General features: G+C 36.3%; 1 protein-coding gene across 2 annotated transcripts in view; it reads right to left on the bottom strand.

Moving 5' to 3' along the window:
- FUT9 (fucosyltransferase 9) overlaps positions 1–16,563 on the bottom strand; it is a 102,394-nt gene that overhangs the window by 25,280 nt on the left and 60,551 nt on the right. The window lies entirely within an intron of this gene.

Raw genomic sequence — 16,563 nt, 5'->3', positions numbered from 1 at the left:
AAGACCCTTATTTCTATTTCCTTTTAGAATTCTTTCTCTGTGGGAGCTAAAAAATAAGAGCTAAGAAAAAAAGAAGTTGTGACAATGAGAAGATTAAATATTAAGGGTCAGCAAGGGTTTCCATTTCTCTCTGCAAAGAATTATACATAAAAGTATGTTTTGAAAGCTTCTTACATAGTATTTTATAACTGTTTTATACAAAGTATAAACAAATCACTTAATTTTAGACTAAAAATTAAAAAAATATAATCAATCTTAATGAAACTCCTTTATACAGAAAAAAACTATTAAATCTTACAAATTGAGTCTCATAGTGATGGCCACATTAATTTAATACATTCTAATGGTTTTGAAAACAGGTATAGTTTATTGCTATATGTTGCAGAATTCTGCAAGTTAAAACAGTAAGATCAGTGAAATTCATTAGTGTACTATTTGTGGAAGAACTAAAGCACTTTGTAAAAGCACCTGCCATTTGTATGCATTGGAAATCCATCACTATTTTCAAAACTAACCCAGGCATTTTAATTGGGACTTCAATATTCTAAAAGTTAGGTGTCTTTTCTAAGCTGGTTGTATAATCTACATTCACATTAAAGGAGTGAGACACCTCTCAGTAAGTAATTCATAAAATAACTATTTGGGAGGGAGAGTAGATGCTTATGTCTTATTTTTGGGGGGATGTAGAGTTATTAATTCTCTTTTGGAGTCAAGTGGATGAAGCAAGGTCAATCCTTTTTGGTTTGGCAGGGATGAAGGAAGCAGTTGTCTATAATGCTGTTCTGAAGAATAGGATAATCAAATCCAAATAACATCTGTGTTTGATTTGGTTTCCTATCTTCTAGGAAAGAAACCTAACAACTAGGCTGTAAGGAGGAATGCAGAAATTAAGGTCTTTGTGCATCACAGGTGAGACTTGAATACTTAACTACTGTGGCAGAAAGTGAACCTCACCTGAACACTGTGGTTGTGGAAAGTCTTCCATCTGTGGTGCATCCTAGAATACAGCAGCTTCATGTGACAGACTGCAGAAGGGTTAAATATATGTTTTAAAACTTGAAACAAAACACATTTTAACCACATCTTGTGACATCATATGTTAACATTTTCAGTTACATGTCAAACAAGTATCTTTCCTCTCTCTCCATGCTGAGTTTAGTGAAGCTCAGTCACATTCCAGAAATGGTGAAGGGGTGTGAGGTAGTACAGGGAGAATACATTTTGATTTGAGAATCCTAGCAGGGTGATAGGATGTCCCTGGGCTTTTGAAAGCTCAGTCAAAGTAGAAAGGTGTGTGGTTTCATCAGATCTCAGGAGCCAATGTGTAGACTTTTATGCTGAAGACTTCACTAACAGCTTGGGTGCAGGGGTCTCCAGAGATGGGAATGCTGCATAGCAGCTGAGAGGGTATAATGACCCACAGGTTTGAACTTAAGAACATGAAGTAGTTGGCTAAGTCATCCCCAATGAGACTTTGACTCTTTAGGCTCTATATGAAATATTTCCAAAAGCGTCCATAGGCCAAATGTTTTCCTTTTATGCCAGAACCTAAAAATTCAAAAATTATGCCAGGGGTAATTTTCTAAAGTTTCTGGGTATTATATTAAGCGATTACATTCCTACATTCAAACTCTGTCCTCTCCATCCCTTCTACATGCAAATTCTGTCCTCTCCATGCCTTCTACATGCTTCATATCACATTTGAAAGTGAGATTTTAGAAACTGTTGTATATCATGCTATTAAAAACTACCCTCTCATTTCACTAGAAAAATGTAGAGGTTTTGTTGGTTCAAACAGTGTCTTCATTTTCATCACAAAAGGTTTTTTTTTAAAATGTCTTTGAAAAAAAAGTAAAAAAGGAGAATGTAAATGCTAGTCTTTTAGGGCTTTGATATGTTTGAAAACAGAATACAATTTAGCCCTTGTATTTGCTAATCTTTGTCTTAATAAGATTGCTGTGGGTGTTATTGTCTGTTTATAGCATGAAAACATGGAGAAGCAGCGTGATTATTTTCAGATTTGTGTTTAGATTTTTTGCCATTATAATCATATGAGAAAACTGCTTGGATCTATTCAATATAAAATAGCAAATAGTTTTAAAAAGGAGGGAAGGTGATTATCTTGACTTCTTAATGATGCTCCTAATTTAGACTATGCAAGAGATGTATAATGAGTGAGAGAGGTGTTGCCGAAAAAATCTGTTCTTCAGCTAAAGAGCCAAACTGGGAATCAGCAGTTTGATTATATTTGCACATCTTCAGCAGACCTACTCTGTGACATTAACCAAAGTATTTAATTATTCTGTTCTGCAGTTTTTCTATAAAATGGAAATAACGACTCATCTTGCTGAGACATTGTGGGCATTAATTGTTTAATATTTATATCTTCTGAAAGAATACAGATAGAATTGCAGAGTATGAGGACCGATTAATATTCTTTTGCTATTACCAAGCTTTGATATTTGACCCTGGGTATTTTATTGTACAAAAAATCTTTACTTTTTATAGTCCTGCATCCAAGAACTACCTTGCCTGAAATGTATCGAGCAACAAATGTAAAGTCCCTCTCTTGTCTCTTAAATCTAATTCATTCCCAAATTACTCCCAGAAGCAGTGGAGAACAATATTGTTCAAGTCTACCTTCATTGCTTGTACTTGCCAGTTCCACAGAAGAATGAGTAAAGAGTGTCTTCCAGATATTTACCACAATCTTACAGTATAACCCCCCCCCAAAACAGCACAGAGCACATTGTCTGCAGGCTTAGTATGCAGGTCTTGGAGACTGAAAAAAACCCTAAAATTTTCTGCTTCTGGTCGAGCTGGTGAATATACTCATGGGCAACAGACAAGATTTGTTTTGAAGATGATGATGTCCTGAAGCACAAGTCTGGCCCACACAGCTGCTGAATCTGGCTGCCTCAGATAGCACATTAAGCAAACCTTGCAAGCAGTAGTTAAAAGAAAAAGTCTACATATGTGCTCCAAAGGTGTGCCAAATGCATTATAATTGATGCTGATTAATTGTTCAGAGAAATTACAGAATAATATTCATGCTGAACCAGTACTGCCATTTTGAATCGAGAAGTAATTGACAACAAATATCTTTAAAAATTTCCTACATAGTTCAGTATACAGGGGTGAATGGTGTTTTTAATTCTAAGAATTTCCTTACATTATTGGCTATACTTCATGAATTATTACTTTGAATTTAGGTGTGGTGAAAAAGGTCTTCAACTTTAAATATCTAATGCAGCTGAGCAAGCGGAACTTCCCACCTGATTTACTTGTCAACACAACCTAGAAGAAGGTGCATATATCTTTTCTGGTTACAAAAGGCAGGAGGCATTGAGTAGATGATTGCTATCCCTGTGACCATGTCTTATCTGATGAGTCCTTTCTACCAACATCTGCTTCTGATCACAGGCAGGGCACACAGCAAAGCCTGGGTTAGCTCACAGCTCAGCTGTGGTCTCTCCCTACATATATGCAAGGAAAAGTGATTTTAGCTATAGACCTGAGGTAAAATTTGGAGAACAATGAGCTCATGGAACTATTTTGGAGGAAAAAAAAGAGAAAGCAAGATTCCATTATATTCTAGCAAGGCACCCAGCAGATTTAGAACAGAAGAGTGAGAAATACAATGATTTTAGTTATGCTACTCCAGTGTCTGAGGATGATGCTACTAAAAGGGGAGTATATCAACCCCAAAACTTAATAGCAAATTTTCACAAATACATTTGATTCATGTCTTCATGAAAAAAGATGTCCCCTGTAAAAGGAAGATTAATTGGATGAGCCTTGGGACACATCTACTATGGTGTTTAACACAGGGGTAACAAACAGGAATTAGCCTATGATTTTGCAATGACACTACAAGCAGATTATGCTATGTGCAAGAAGCTGTGTGGGTTCTTGAAGCTTGAATAAACTGTCTAAATGACCTCTCTTATTTCCTCAGTTTCCCTGTGAACTCTGAGTGTGGCAGTGTAAAAATAGACAGTTTTAAATACCCTAACCTATATAAATGCCATATAGGAAAGATCTTCCACTGGTGGCTTGAATCTCTCGTATTTGTATCACCTTTGGAGTTGGAAACTTTGTTTCTGAGTAACCCTAGATCCCACCCAGTAGTAAGCAAGTATCATCACGCCTGTCTGCCTGGGGAAGCTTGTATTTATTTGCCTTGATGAGCAAATAAAGTTCTGCTAATTCTATAACATGAAAAAGAGTCAAACAAGGGATAGTTCTGAAGCTACTCCAGTCTTGTGCCTTTCATGTGCCCTTGCAGCCCAGAAAGCCAACTGCATCCTGGGCTGCATCAAAAAGAGCACGGCCAACAGGTTGAGAGAGGAAGTTCTGTCCCTGTACTCTGCTCTTGTGAGACCCCACCTGGAGTACTGTGTCCAGGTCTGGGGTCCTCAGAACAGGAAGGACATAGCTGGAGTGAGTCCAGAGCAGAACCACGAAGATGACAGAGCACCTCTCCTACAAGGAAAGGCTGAGAGCATTTGGCTTATTCAGCCTGGAGAAGAGCAGACTTCCAGTGCCTAGGGAGTAGGGGCCTAAAAGAGAGTTGGAGAGACTTTCTACAAGCACATGTAGTGATAGGACAAAGAGTAATGGCTTTAAACTGAGAGTAGGTTTAGATTGGATGTTGGGCAGATATTCTTCGCTATCACAGTGGCAAGACTCTGGAACAAGTTGTCCAGAGAAGCTGTGGATGCCCCATCCCTTCAAGTGTTCAAGGCCAGATTGGATGGGGCTTTGAGCAAAACTATGATAAGTTTTACTGTGACAAACAGTCTTTTCAGGACAGAATCATAATCTATCTGGCTCAAAAAGAATAAAATAATTATCAGTGTGACCAGTCTTAAATTCACAGAAAATAATACAAGGAGGAAAAAAAGTACAATTTCATATTATTGAATGACAGCTATGGGCATCACAGCCACTGGCCATGACAAGTGAAAATGACAGATCTGAACCATAATAATGTTGAATAATGTGTTGAGCAAAGTAAGAATGCAAAGTAAGAAACCCCTGCTATTTATGACTTACAGGTTAAAAAATCTGGAATGCCCTTATGAGGGCAGGATGCAGAAACTTCAGACCAATATGATTATATTTTTAACACATCAATTACATTTACAGCCCTGGATACATATTTACAATCTATCAGATTAATATAACTAAGAAAGTGTCAGATGTGATTTGAAGCAACAGAAGGAAGAAATGCAAATAGAGTACCAAAAAGGCACAACATGTTTAGCGCTTTTTTGCATTCCTTTCTGTCTAACTTTCCCCCGTGTTTGTCACACCTCTCCAGTCTGACCTCCAGGAAAAATAACCAAACATGCAAAACTTGAGGTCTCTTGTTTTGTTAACTCATAACCTTTTTGCCCTTTTCTAGTCATTTTGAAACCATTAAATATTTCAGTTGTAGTTTAGGTATTTTCAGACTTAAATATAAGGGTTTCTTGTGTTTTAAGGATAACAAATATGCAAAAAATTGATTTTTATCTGGTTCATGCACACTAAAAGATTTTCTCTTAGTTCACTATCATTGACTATCTCAGTAAAATGCCTCTTGATTAGCCTCTGATTTTGTCTGGAGTATGCCAGTATGCTTCAAAACTGAGGTCAAAGCCTTTTGAATATTCCCAGCTTGCCAGTGTGTAGGCCAAGGATTTCAACTAAGTATTGTAGCTTGCATGAAAACTGTCTGGTCTGCTAAGGATATAGCCAGGCCTGTGCCAAATACACAGCAGGCTTTTGAGTGCAGCTCCAGAGGATAACAACCGTGCTGCACACCTTTACCTTCAGGCAGCTGAAGAACACTTGGCTTAGAGCATTCATTAAATATGTGCTTATAAGGCCAAAACTGTACTGCAGGAACACATACTAACTTAAAATGGAATTAGCAGCTACTTGCTACAATGAGAGACTCTTCTGGATACTCTGAGCAGTTTCTTACAGAAAATATTGAAAATGCATAGCAGCACAAACCCTCTTAACTCTCTATACTTACCAACATCTTTTTTTCCCACTCCCTCTCTTCCAAGAGACTTTTCTCTCAGTGTTTACCCCCTCAGGGAAATCAAAAGTGAGTGTGTGTCTTTGTTTTTTTTTGCTCCATCTGATATCCCATTAGCTCTGAGTCACCTGCATTCTCCTGAGCTCTGTCTGATCTTGTCTAGGAATTGTACTCATTAGCCCAGCTGAAACAACAGTTTACAAAGACATCACTAGCATAATGTATGGAGTACAGAGTCAAGGTCAGGTTGCTTAACGTATGCTTTTTTTCAGGTGTTTTTGAATTTCCTCCTGCAAACGTGAGCTTGGGGACTAATTAGCAAGCTCGATTCTCTTATAGATCATAAATGGAATAATTAAAGGTAAGGTTCTTGTATCTGCAAAACTGGGATTTCAGATTGGGCTCTTAAGATGCTTTTCTGCTGTTGTTTTAAAGACTTTTTTTAAATGTTAGCTAATACATATAGAAAGGCAATGTTAGAGTGCATTACATTATATGACAAATCCTTAAATACATGTGAATGGTGGCTGTACTATAGAATGCACGTGAAAAATAGTAGGGTTAAGACTGCAAATGGAAGTTGTTATTTCCCGATGGCTCTAATCTAGGCTATATATCACCAGTAAAATTGTCACTTTTGCTCAGATTGGAAATCAGAAACACTTTTTTTTTATACAATATATTTTACTATTATTTATATTTATTTATTATTCAGTGGAAGTTGCCCTGCACTTTTGTGTTAGGAGTGATGTCTTGCTTATGTAATAGATGATGGACAGAACCTGCTACATAACTGAATTGATTTGGGTCATCTGGTAGCTCAAACTTCTTTAATATAGTTAAAAACTATCTCTCCACAGAACCCACTCCATTATAAAGATATACTTTAACTGGATCATGAACCATTTAGTTATAGTTTCTAAAATATCATAGTAATAACATATCTTTTCTCAAGTTCCTGGAGTACTCCATCAGAACAAAAATTAAATTGTACTTGCATTATGAACATTCCCTTGCAGGGGGAAAATTTGCCACAAGAAGTATTTTTCCTAAGCCAAAATACAATAAATGATGGCAGACAAAATAAGAATGATAAGACAAAAATAACGGAAGTAAGATCATGCATTTAAGTACGCATGTCTCAATTCCTTTAGAAAGCTTAAAATAGATCTGTACCAGCCATCCTATTTGCTGGTGAATTCATATCAGAGTACTCTCTTTTGGTAACTTTCCCTTTTTGGTATTTTTTTAGTTTTCTTTCCTTAGCTGTTATTGGGAAGATTAATTTGATGAACCTATTGTAGCACAAAGGGTTTACCCAGAGGGAACCTGAAAGGTGTTTGCGACCACAGCAGCTAAGTGAATAAAAATGGACATGTTCCAAGGTGAATGCAATGGCAAAAACATAAAGGCTGGCTCTGATGTACTAGGAAACGGGACAAGAAAATAGAGCTTCAGAGCAAAGGCAAGCCTGTCATAACAACTGACATGGCTATTTTGGCAGCTGTATTTTATATGAGCAGAGGAGTGCAGTGAGAAGCCTGGTTAAAAAGCCAAGACAGGAGATGAGGGCTTTAGCAGCAATAGCAAGAAAACACAATTTAAACTGCTTTGGAGGAACAACATGGTCTAACATGGCAACAAGGGCAATGGAAAGGGAGGAACTTAAAATTTTCCCTTGCATAGCTAAGGGGTCACTGGTTTTCATACTATTTGGATTGCCTGAACAATCTGCAAGTACTGCCTCATGGCAATCCAGTCTGATGGTGAAAAGATGGATCATCTCAGTAAGAAAAACATGGAGTATTCCTGTGTTCACACACTAGGTCAATGTTCTTACCGCTGCTCCTCAATTTATTCCCTTTCTTTCCAGTGTACTTTATGATTTTTCTATAGAGTAAACATTTCTCAGCACGGTGTTCAGTCTCCAGACTGATTTCTATTTTCCCTGTGCTTAATGAACACCCTGAACAATCTGAAGTCTTTAAATAAATTGCATTATTTATTATCTTCCTGAGTAGAAAACTAACTTTGCACATAACCTCTGAGGTGTTAGAACTTGAGCAGACACTGTCTGGGCTGCCATGGAGGCCAGCATCATCTTCTCTTTCCCCGTTTGTAGTGTGGCCGCCACAATGAAGCTGCTGTCTCCTTGACCCTTTTAATGAAGAGACCTTTTCTACAGGATATATACCCTTAAAGCACAGATGAGGAGGAAGCTTTATAAAATGCATTTATACTCTACAAGTAGAAGCGAACAGGTGCATATAGCCAATTACAGGTTGCTGCTTCTATGAATTATGTCTCAATAATTGCGTTGCTCCTGAGTTAAATAATTTCCTTACCGATTTTCCCATCATTTTTCTCCATCAAATCACAAATATATTATCTAAATGCAAAATAGCCCTAACGTCACCCTAGCATACTATAACTCTTACCTAAACTAAAAGTTTCCATCCCAGATTACATTTCACAAATCAGCTTTCCATCCTGCAACTACTCACTTCACTTTTAACATTGATCTCTGAGGTGAAATCATCTTAAACACTTTCTGAAATAAATGCTGCATAGGAGTTAAGAGTAATTTCTTCTGCTATGAAGTCATATACATCTTCCATGCATTTTTGCAGGCAGCAGAGTGGCTGGTTTTTTTCTGGCTTTTCTCAGTAGAATTATGCTTTTTCTTTCTGTAGAAGGTCAATTACAATCCAACTCTAGTGGTAATATTTGTACTTATTTTTTTTTCTAATGAAAGGAAACTGGAGAATGAGAGAATACAGTGCTCAGTGTCACTTGTCTTAAGAACTAGAAAAGGATTCAGGCAACTACAGTTTAATGCTGCAATGCCTAAAACTCACACACTTAGAGCCAAGTGTAACGTTTGCAGTGAGGAACTCACTGTGCTACTGCGAAGTGGAGCACCTGGGGTGGGGTTTGCAGTATAAAGTCAGGTGTCCCTGTTTCCTTGAATGAATGGGACATCTAGATATGCACAAGAGGGATTTGCATCTGTCAGGAGGTGAAACACTTTCAAGCTTAAACCAGTCCAGAGGAGGGTGAATCTACAACTCCATTTCTCTTATGATTAGGCATCTTCAAGTGGTAGGTAGTCATGTCTCTGAAACTAGAATAAAGGCCCTGAAGCCCAACTCCTGAACTTGGCTACCAAATAAGGTGTTAACTGACATTTTCTTCCTATAATGCAAAGGATTCATGACTGTAGAGTACAACACTCAGAGTTGTTAAAGGTTGGAAAAGACCTTTAAGATCATCAAGTTCAAGTAGGAGCAAGTAGTCTCAGTGAAGAGTGACCAAGCCAACAAGCAGTAACTCATTGTGGAAAGACATTGATGAGATAACTTCTATTTTTTTCCCTGTTGCAACTTGTCAGGCAAAAGTATGAAAGACATGGAGGCAGTTTGAAACCAAAGCCTGAAAGGCTCATGTCCTGCATATCTTGGGAGCACAGAGCTTTGTTTGCACAACATTCACCTAAGAAAGAGTGTTCTAGAGGTCTTCAGCCAATATGCTCAGTTGTAGGTACTCAGTAAATATATTGTTTGACCTGAAGATAATTGAAAAGATAAGAAGTAAATTCTCCCTGTGTTGAGGAGGCATAAAGCCAGAGTAGTTATGTTGCCCTAAAACACTCATCTTCAAAGCAGAAGCAGCCACCTGGGAAGCTTGGATTCTACCTTGAACTTAGACTCAGAAATTATTATATTTTCTATTTGAACCTTCTGAATGTTCGCACTGAAACTAAGCAGAACTACTCATGACCTTAACACTGAGAACAGACAGAGTATTTGGATGGCCATGGACACAAAGTACCACATATGATGCTCAGTAACAGAACTGGGATTTTCAATAGCACTTATCTGGGTTAGTATAAACTTTTCTCCCTTACCTGCTAACTCAAGTATACAACTAGCATGGCAACTTTGGCTCCAAATGACAAGGCCCCTAGCTGCTTCTGATCTGCTGGGAGAGCCCTCTTTTCTTCAGGAAAGAACTCTGCAAGTCTTGTAAGCCTTTTTAAACTTTCTCCAGTTTCATCCAAGAAAGCCAGATTGTTATTGACCTTGACACTATGTAAATCCTCTTGATGGGAATCAGGCTGCGTGATACTCTCTAGAATGGGACTAGTCTCTTGAGATGTGAAAGCCCTCCTACATTAAAGTGCTGGTTGTTAATAATTTCTTTCATGGTTCATATACGCACAAAAATACCAATAAGCACCTCTGTAAATTCCAGTAAGCATCTAAATATAATTGAAATACAGATTAAAATTTACTTGTGCTCTATTAAAAAAAGGTATAATATACTACATAATTGTCTTTATTAAGAACTAGAATGTTTCACAACTATGTACCATTTTATCTTCTTTTGCTGACTATAATTTCAGCTCATATATAAAGTTAAATAATTTAAAAAATTATCCAAGTGAATCTCTAGTCCTTTTATAAAACAAATCTGCTGCTTCAACCTCATGTAGTTTCTCTTCCTGCATTGTTAAGCTGATTGACAGTCAATCCACTTTGCCTATTGAAAGAGCTGAGAAAGCCATTTCCACCACCTGTTCTTCTCTGTTACTTTTAAAAGATCAGATAATTTCCTTTATCTTTCTAGATGAAATGGCATTCCCCATATCTATTTTATTTTTGCAGTTGTTATCCATGGGTAATCTTAACTTGACTTTGTATTTTTGTCAGTTTTCTGTCTCTTTTCCATTGTTCCAATTTATTCTGATCCCAGTGGTGTTGGGTTTTTTTTCCTAGAAGTGATCTTTTTGCTATTTCTCTTAACTGATAATATAATTTTTCTTATGCTCTTTCATATGCTTTTATCTAACCAGTTATCACATAAATCTATTCAGCTCACAAAAAAGGCAGTTTATCTGTACTTTCTTAATTAAACTACTTAAAGACACAAAATAGATTTTAATATTATTTGCAATATAAGCCAGACATTTGGTATAATTTAATAACCAGAATCACTCTGTTTCTCTCCACAATTCAAAATACTGTAAACATGTTAGTATTCCTTATTGTACTAACTTTCTAAAGGAACTATAAAAATCATTTACATGAATCCACATTGATAATTCTACCGTTACTCACGTGTGAAGGTTAAGTACATGAAAAAACATTTCACAGGAGTAATTATAAGTCAATAATTATCTTTGTGTAGTTATTTAGAGAATATTGTTCTGAAACAATTTGGATTGAAGTGCCTCATTTTTGGTTTGCAAAAGGCAAAACCCAGACACATCCACATCATTCTTCACACCTACATATGAGTACTAAAATTTTTGCTGCCTCAACCTAAAACAAAAAAAGTGAACATTAGCTTAGATAGCTGTAATGTAGGACAAGATCATAGTAGCTTGGCTCTATAATATATTAAAAAAATGTGATTTTCTTCTGGAAGTTCTGTTTGATTGAAAAGTTAATGATCAATTCCCAAATCGAGACTTATAAGAATTTTGTCCCCAGCATATATGTCTGTATCCTATGTCCTTTGAAGACATTGTAGCTACATGTAGGTAAATATGATAGATAACAGAACAGGCTTAATAAAAATCAACAACAGATTTGTTTGGATAAGGATTGCATGATCAGGTTCTTTACTAGCAGGCTGGCAACTATCCAAGGCTACAGGAGCTCAGAGGGAAAGAATACTCTACACAAACAGTGAAGACAGGCTGAGATTTATGGAAAATATTATTTTAGAATTTGAGAACTGTTGTCTCGAGAATATATAGCAACTTTATATTTCTGCTATATTTCTACAGTGCTACACAGTACAAGCCTGACCTGTGTTGGCCCCAGAATTTTCATCGGTATGTATTAGGACAAACTATATTCCTCACAGCTATTCCCTGCTCACTCTTTCCAGTTATTATTCCTTAAAACTGACACACATGAGTTGGCAGTATTAGAACTAGCACAAGATAAGTGACTTTTTGCTGCATTTCCCTCTCATCCACCTAAGAAGATTAAGTGATATAGCATAGATTTTATATGCAGAAGACTTCTCTCCCAGAGAATTATAAAATGCTTGAATTCAATTGTATGGAATTTTTCTCTGAAGTGAAATGGTCTTAATGTTGCAAATGGGCAGTTCTTACCAGCTCATGTTTGTTCTTTTGTTAGTGTGTCCTCCACATAGGAGTGATATGAACGATACAGCTAGTGGAGACTCAAACACTTGCCCAATCAAAATAGTTGCATTGCAAAAATGGTAGTTTTTTTCTGCACCTATGCACAGGAATTAGAATATTCAAACAATATGTAAACCGAAAATGAATCCGTGCAACTGTCCTACTTGACACTTTTGTGCTACCAAAGAAGGCATGATTGCCTTTCAGAGGAGTCCAACTACAAATACAGGAATGGAATAGGTAAGGGACATTTTCCATAATTAAAAAAACCAAAGCACTAAAGTGTTCCTTAATGTTTTGGGGAAAGAACTACACTGGTATTTCATTATAATCTGGCAGCACATGGTGAGAAAAGGAGTATTGAGGGAAATAAGATAAATACTTAAACCTCTTAACATATAAGTTAAAATATTGTTTTAGAGATCTTCAATTTTAAAGTTGCAAAATGATGAAGACATGATTTACAAGAACTAACAGTAAAGGTCTCTATGATTCAGGTTTGCAATTTCACTTATAAACAGTGAAAATTTCACTTATAAACAGTGAAAATTTCACTTATAAATTTCTCTGTCTCTGTCAACTCTTTCAGAGGTGAAATGCTTAGTTTTAAATAAAAGCATGAAATACATTTAAAAAAAATCCTGCTAGTTCATAGGTAATCTCTTCATAGATTTAAACTCACCGGTGTTCACGATACACTGTTAAGCTGCAAATTAATCATCTGAAGTGTTCGGCAGATGCATGAAATTCTGGTTTGGACCTTTTTGTAGTCACACCACTCGAGTCTCATTATCTTCATAAACCAGGATTATCCCTTGACGCTTTGACCAGAATTTAAGAGGAAGTTAAAAACCAAAACAAAACCCAAAGTCTAATTTCACTAGCACCAGTATGTATTTTCCCAGAGACTTGAGTGAGAAAACCATTCGGCTTGTCTACCAAACCCTTCTTATCTGCTACCTTTAAGCCACCCAGAATTAATCAGATGGAAATAGATAACTACAGAGACTAAGCATGGTCAGAATCAACCCTGTGACAATCATTGCCTTACTTTCACCAAAGTTCTTTACATTATATAAGGCTCCTTTTCTTGAAAACAGAGCTGTTAATTTTTTCTTGCTGGTTCAAAGCCCACAGGAGTAAATGGTGTGGTGAGCGATTCTTGTGTGGAAGCATATCATGAAAGGCAATTTTTTCTTAAATACCATATTCCATTTTTTCCTTCAAACTTGGCCTTTTTCTTAATCTTTAGCAAACCAAATGAGTTGAAAAAAACTTGGAGTTCAGATTAATGTAATTTCCTTTGCTTTCTCTACAAACTGTTAAACAGTGACAGTGAGACTCTGGGCTTTCACCAGAACTTTAGATTCTAGGCACATTCAGCCTATAGTACTAGCAAGGTGTATGTACCTACTTGCTCTTTCGCATTGCAAAGAGCCCCATTGATTTTAGGGAGTTAAGCTAAGCCTCTGAGCATGCCTTTGGAGGATCAAAGATTAGTTGCTTCAAACTTCAAATAATAAAAACCTAAGGTGGCTAGGTCAAACTTGTTTTTTGTTTCAACAATCTGTTTCTGTAGTTGTTTTTGTTAAATACTCTATTTGTCCTACCTTGCATAATTAAAGTTGTAGTTCAAACCCACACTTATTTAGCAATTTATCAAGATAAAACTAAGGAAAACTATGCTACTTTTGACACAAAACCACAGAATAAGTAAAGCAGGTAAAAATTTTTATAGGCAAAATAAAGCCAAATGAACAGGTCAGGTAGCGATACATAAAACTTGAGACTTATTTAAACACATACACATAAAAAATCTTAGAATGAGACTGGAAAGACAGAAATAAAACTGTTTTCTTGCAGATTAAGCACCTATGAATTGCACAAAGCAAAGATTGCCCAGCTATTTCGACTTAGAGCGTAACAGTTATTTCTCAAAGTCTGAAATAGCTCCATCACTGGACATAAAATAAGTAATGGAGTAACACACAGTGAAAAAGTTTCCATGTTTCCCTTTGATAGAGCCTGAAAATGCAGGCAACCCAATGAGATTTGTGTGGTTTATATTTTGAATTACTTGCATGGATCTTACCACATGACTGTCTCGCCTCTGAAGATTTTTTTCTTCCTTTTCATTTAGATCTACTTCATGCATTCATACCATACTGGTTTTCTACGCAGAAAAGTCAGTGCCTTTAAAATTGACTTTCTGATTAGGGAGCTTTGTTTTGTAGACAGCAGGCAAAGTAGTCAGACTTCAGGTCCAGCAATCATGAATCAATTTTACCAGGCCTGTCTATGGTGGAAGTTAAAACTCGATAGAAGTGAAGTTTATTGGACAATGTAGCATCTACTAGCTTAGAAATGGCCAAGAAATTTCCATTTTATGGAATGACTATAATAATAGAAGGTGAATTAATCTTGTTTGTTTGTTTATTTTTTTAAATTCTGATCAGCAATTTGATTATTTGCCTGGAGAAGATTACGCACAAGAGAGACAGTCTTTGTGCTCTTTGCCTCCAGTGTCAGAGTGACCTATAGAATCTGAGAGAAAAAACTGTGGGGAAAGTCCTTTTCAGTCTGCACAGGTCTGGTATGAGATATTTATAGTTTAACTCAATTTTTTTTCATAGAAATTGAACATGCGTGAACTGAAACATCTGACACAGAAAAATCCAGTTTAAATGATAAAAAGTGTCAAGGAACTGAAAAATATCTTTTACCTGAATATATCAAGTATTAACTCTGGCTATCATAAATAACATGGCCTTGTGAGTTTGGAAGATGACTTTTAGGCCACTGCTTCCCTTTGTTTTTTGCATTCAGAACATTGTCAAAAATCCTGTGTGATGGGATGATTGTTTTTGGTTTATCCAACTGCTGAAGTAAGTAAGCAAAGTATTTGAAATTATTCCTCAGGTCTGGCGTCCTGTCTCTTGGTTTTGGTCATCTATAGACTCTTCTAGAGGATGAATAATCTTCATAGGGAAAGACAATAAATCATAATCAGAGAAAAATATTGTGGATAGGGACTGAATGGGAGCAGTGTGGTTTCCTGTCCCTAATAATCTTCCAACTATGCTCCACATACTGAAACTACCTGATCATACACAATATTCTTATCCTACTGTTGCTATCTTCTTAGCACTGAAATTAGCAGAACTTTGTTCTGCTCCAGCTGCTCTACTGACTAGCAATTATATACAGCTAAAGTTATTTACTTACTTTATAATTTGTGTAACTGGGTTGTCCTATAATTTGTTTCAAACTGTGCATTATAATCTCTATTATAAGATGCAATAAGGAGGTAAACTCGTGGTGTTGCAGAAGTTATTTGGGCACCTAGTATTAACATTAATAGAAGTCAAACAGCTTGGTCCTTTTAAAGTTTGTTGAAATTTAAGTACTTAAGTATTCTAAAAATAGTTTAAGAAAACTGAATACTTCCAGTCAACTTCCATGTCAAATATTTACCGGTATTTAGACACTCTCATGCCACTCCTACATATTCACACACTTCATCTCTATAAAGCAAAAATAAATTTCTTCTGTATCAGTTTTATACTATTGGCTAAAAAGCCTTCAGCTTTCTTTTAGTACAACAGTGCCTTTTGAATAGCTGATCCTTTGTTTTCACCAGTCACTGAGAACTTTCAAACTTCTGTGATGACTGAGTCAGAGATCCTTTGGGAAAAATAGTGTGTGATTATGTAATTAAAGATCTACTATGCACATTCAAATGAGGGTATACTGAAGCTGACAAACAGCCTCGATGCTGACACTTCCTAGATCTCAGTGTTTTGGTTTCACAATCCAAGTAATGTTCTTCAATCCATTTTTTGTGTGCAAAGAATTGGTTTATGTGAGTTAACATTTGTAGGAAATGTGATTCGAATAAAGAAAGGAATAGTCTGAACTAAATTCAAATGTTGCACAGCTTTTCAAAGAGTATGATTTCATTGTGCATCAAGTAGACTAAGCAACTTTTCCTGCTTTGCTCTCAAAATGCATTGACTTGACCTCATTGTATTATTCTACATCCTTTTGTGCCTCTGGGGCACTGTGACTCTGTTCTTCATCATAGCAGATAACTGTTTATCTTCATCCCAGGTATGTTTATCTATAGCTGTTTATCTATAGTTTATCTGTATCTTCTGTATGCAGGTTAAAGAAGTGACTTCCTTGAATTTCCAAGTTAGTCTACAGTAGATCAGTATTTGAACCTTGTAGTTTAAAGACAGAGAAATAGAAACTTTGAAGGGATGATTATATGTTGTTACTCAGCTATGCTAGTTTTTGCAAGAGAGACTGTTTGGTGCAATTGTCTGCACTCTGAAGTAAAGAATATCTATCTCTTAAAAATATC

The sequence above is a fragment of the Lepidothrix coronata genome, unplaced genomic scaffold (assembly GCF_001604755.1).
Source record: "Lepidothrix coronata isolate B3197 unplaced genomic scaffold, Lepidothrix_coronata-1.0 Scaffold227, whole genome shotgun sequence".
NCBI lineage: Eukaryota > Metazoa > Chordata > Aves > Passeriformes > Pipridae > Lepidothrix > Lepidothrix coronata.
This window is presented reverse-complemented; position numbering and strand designations above follow the sequence as displayed.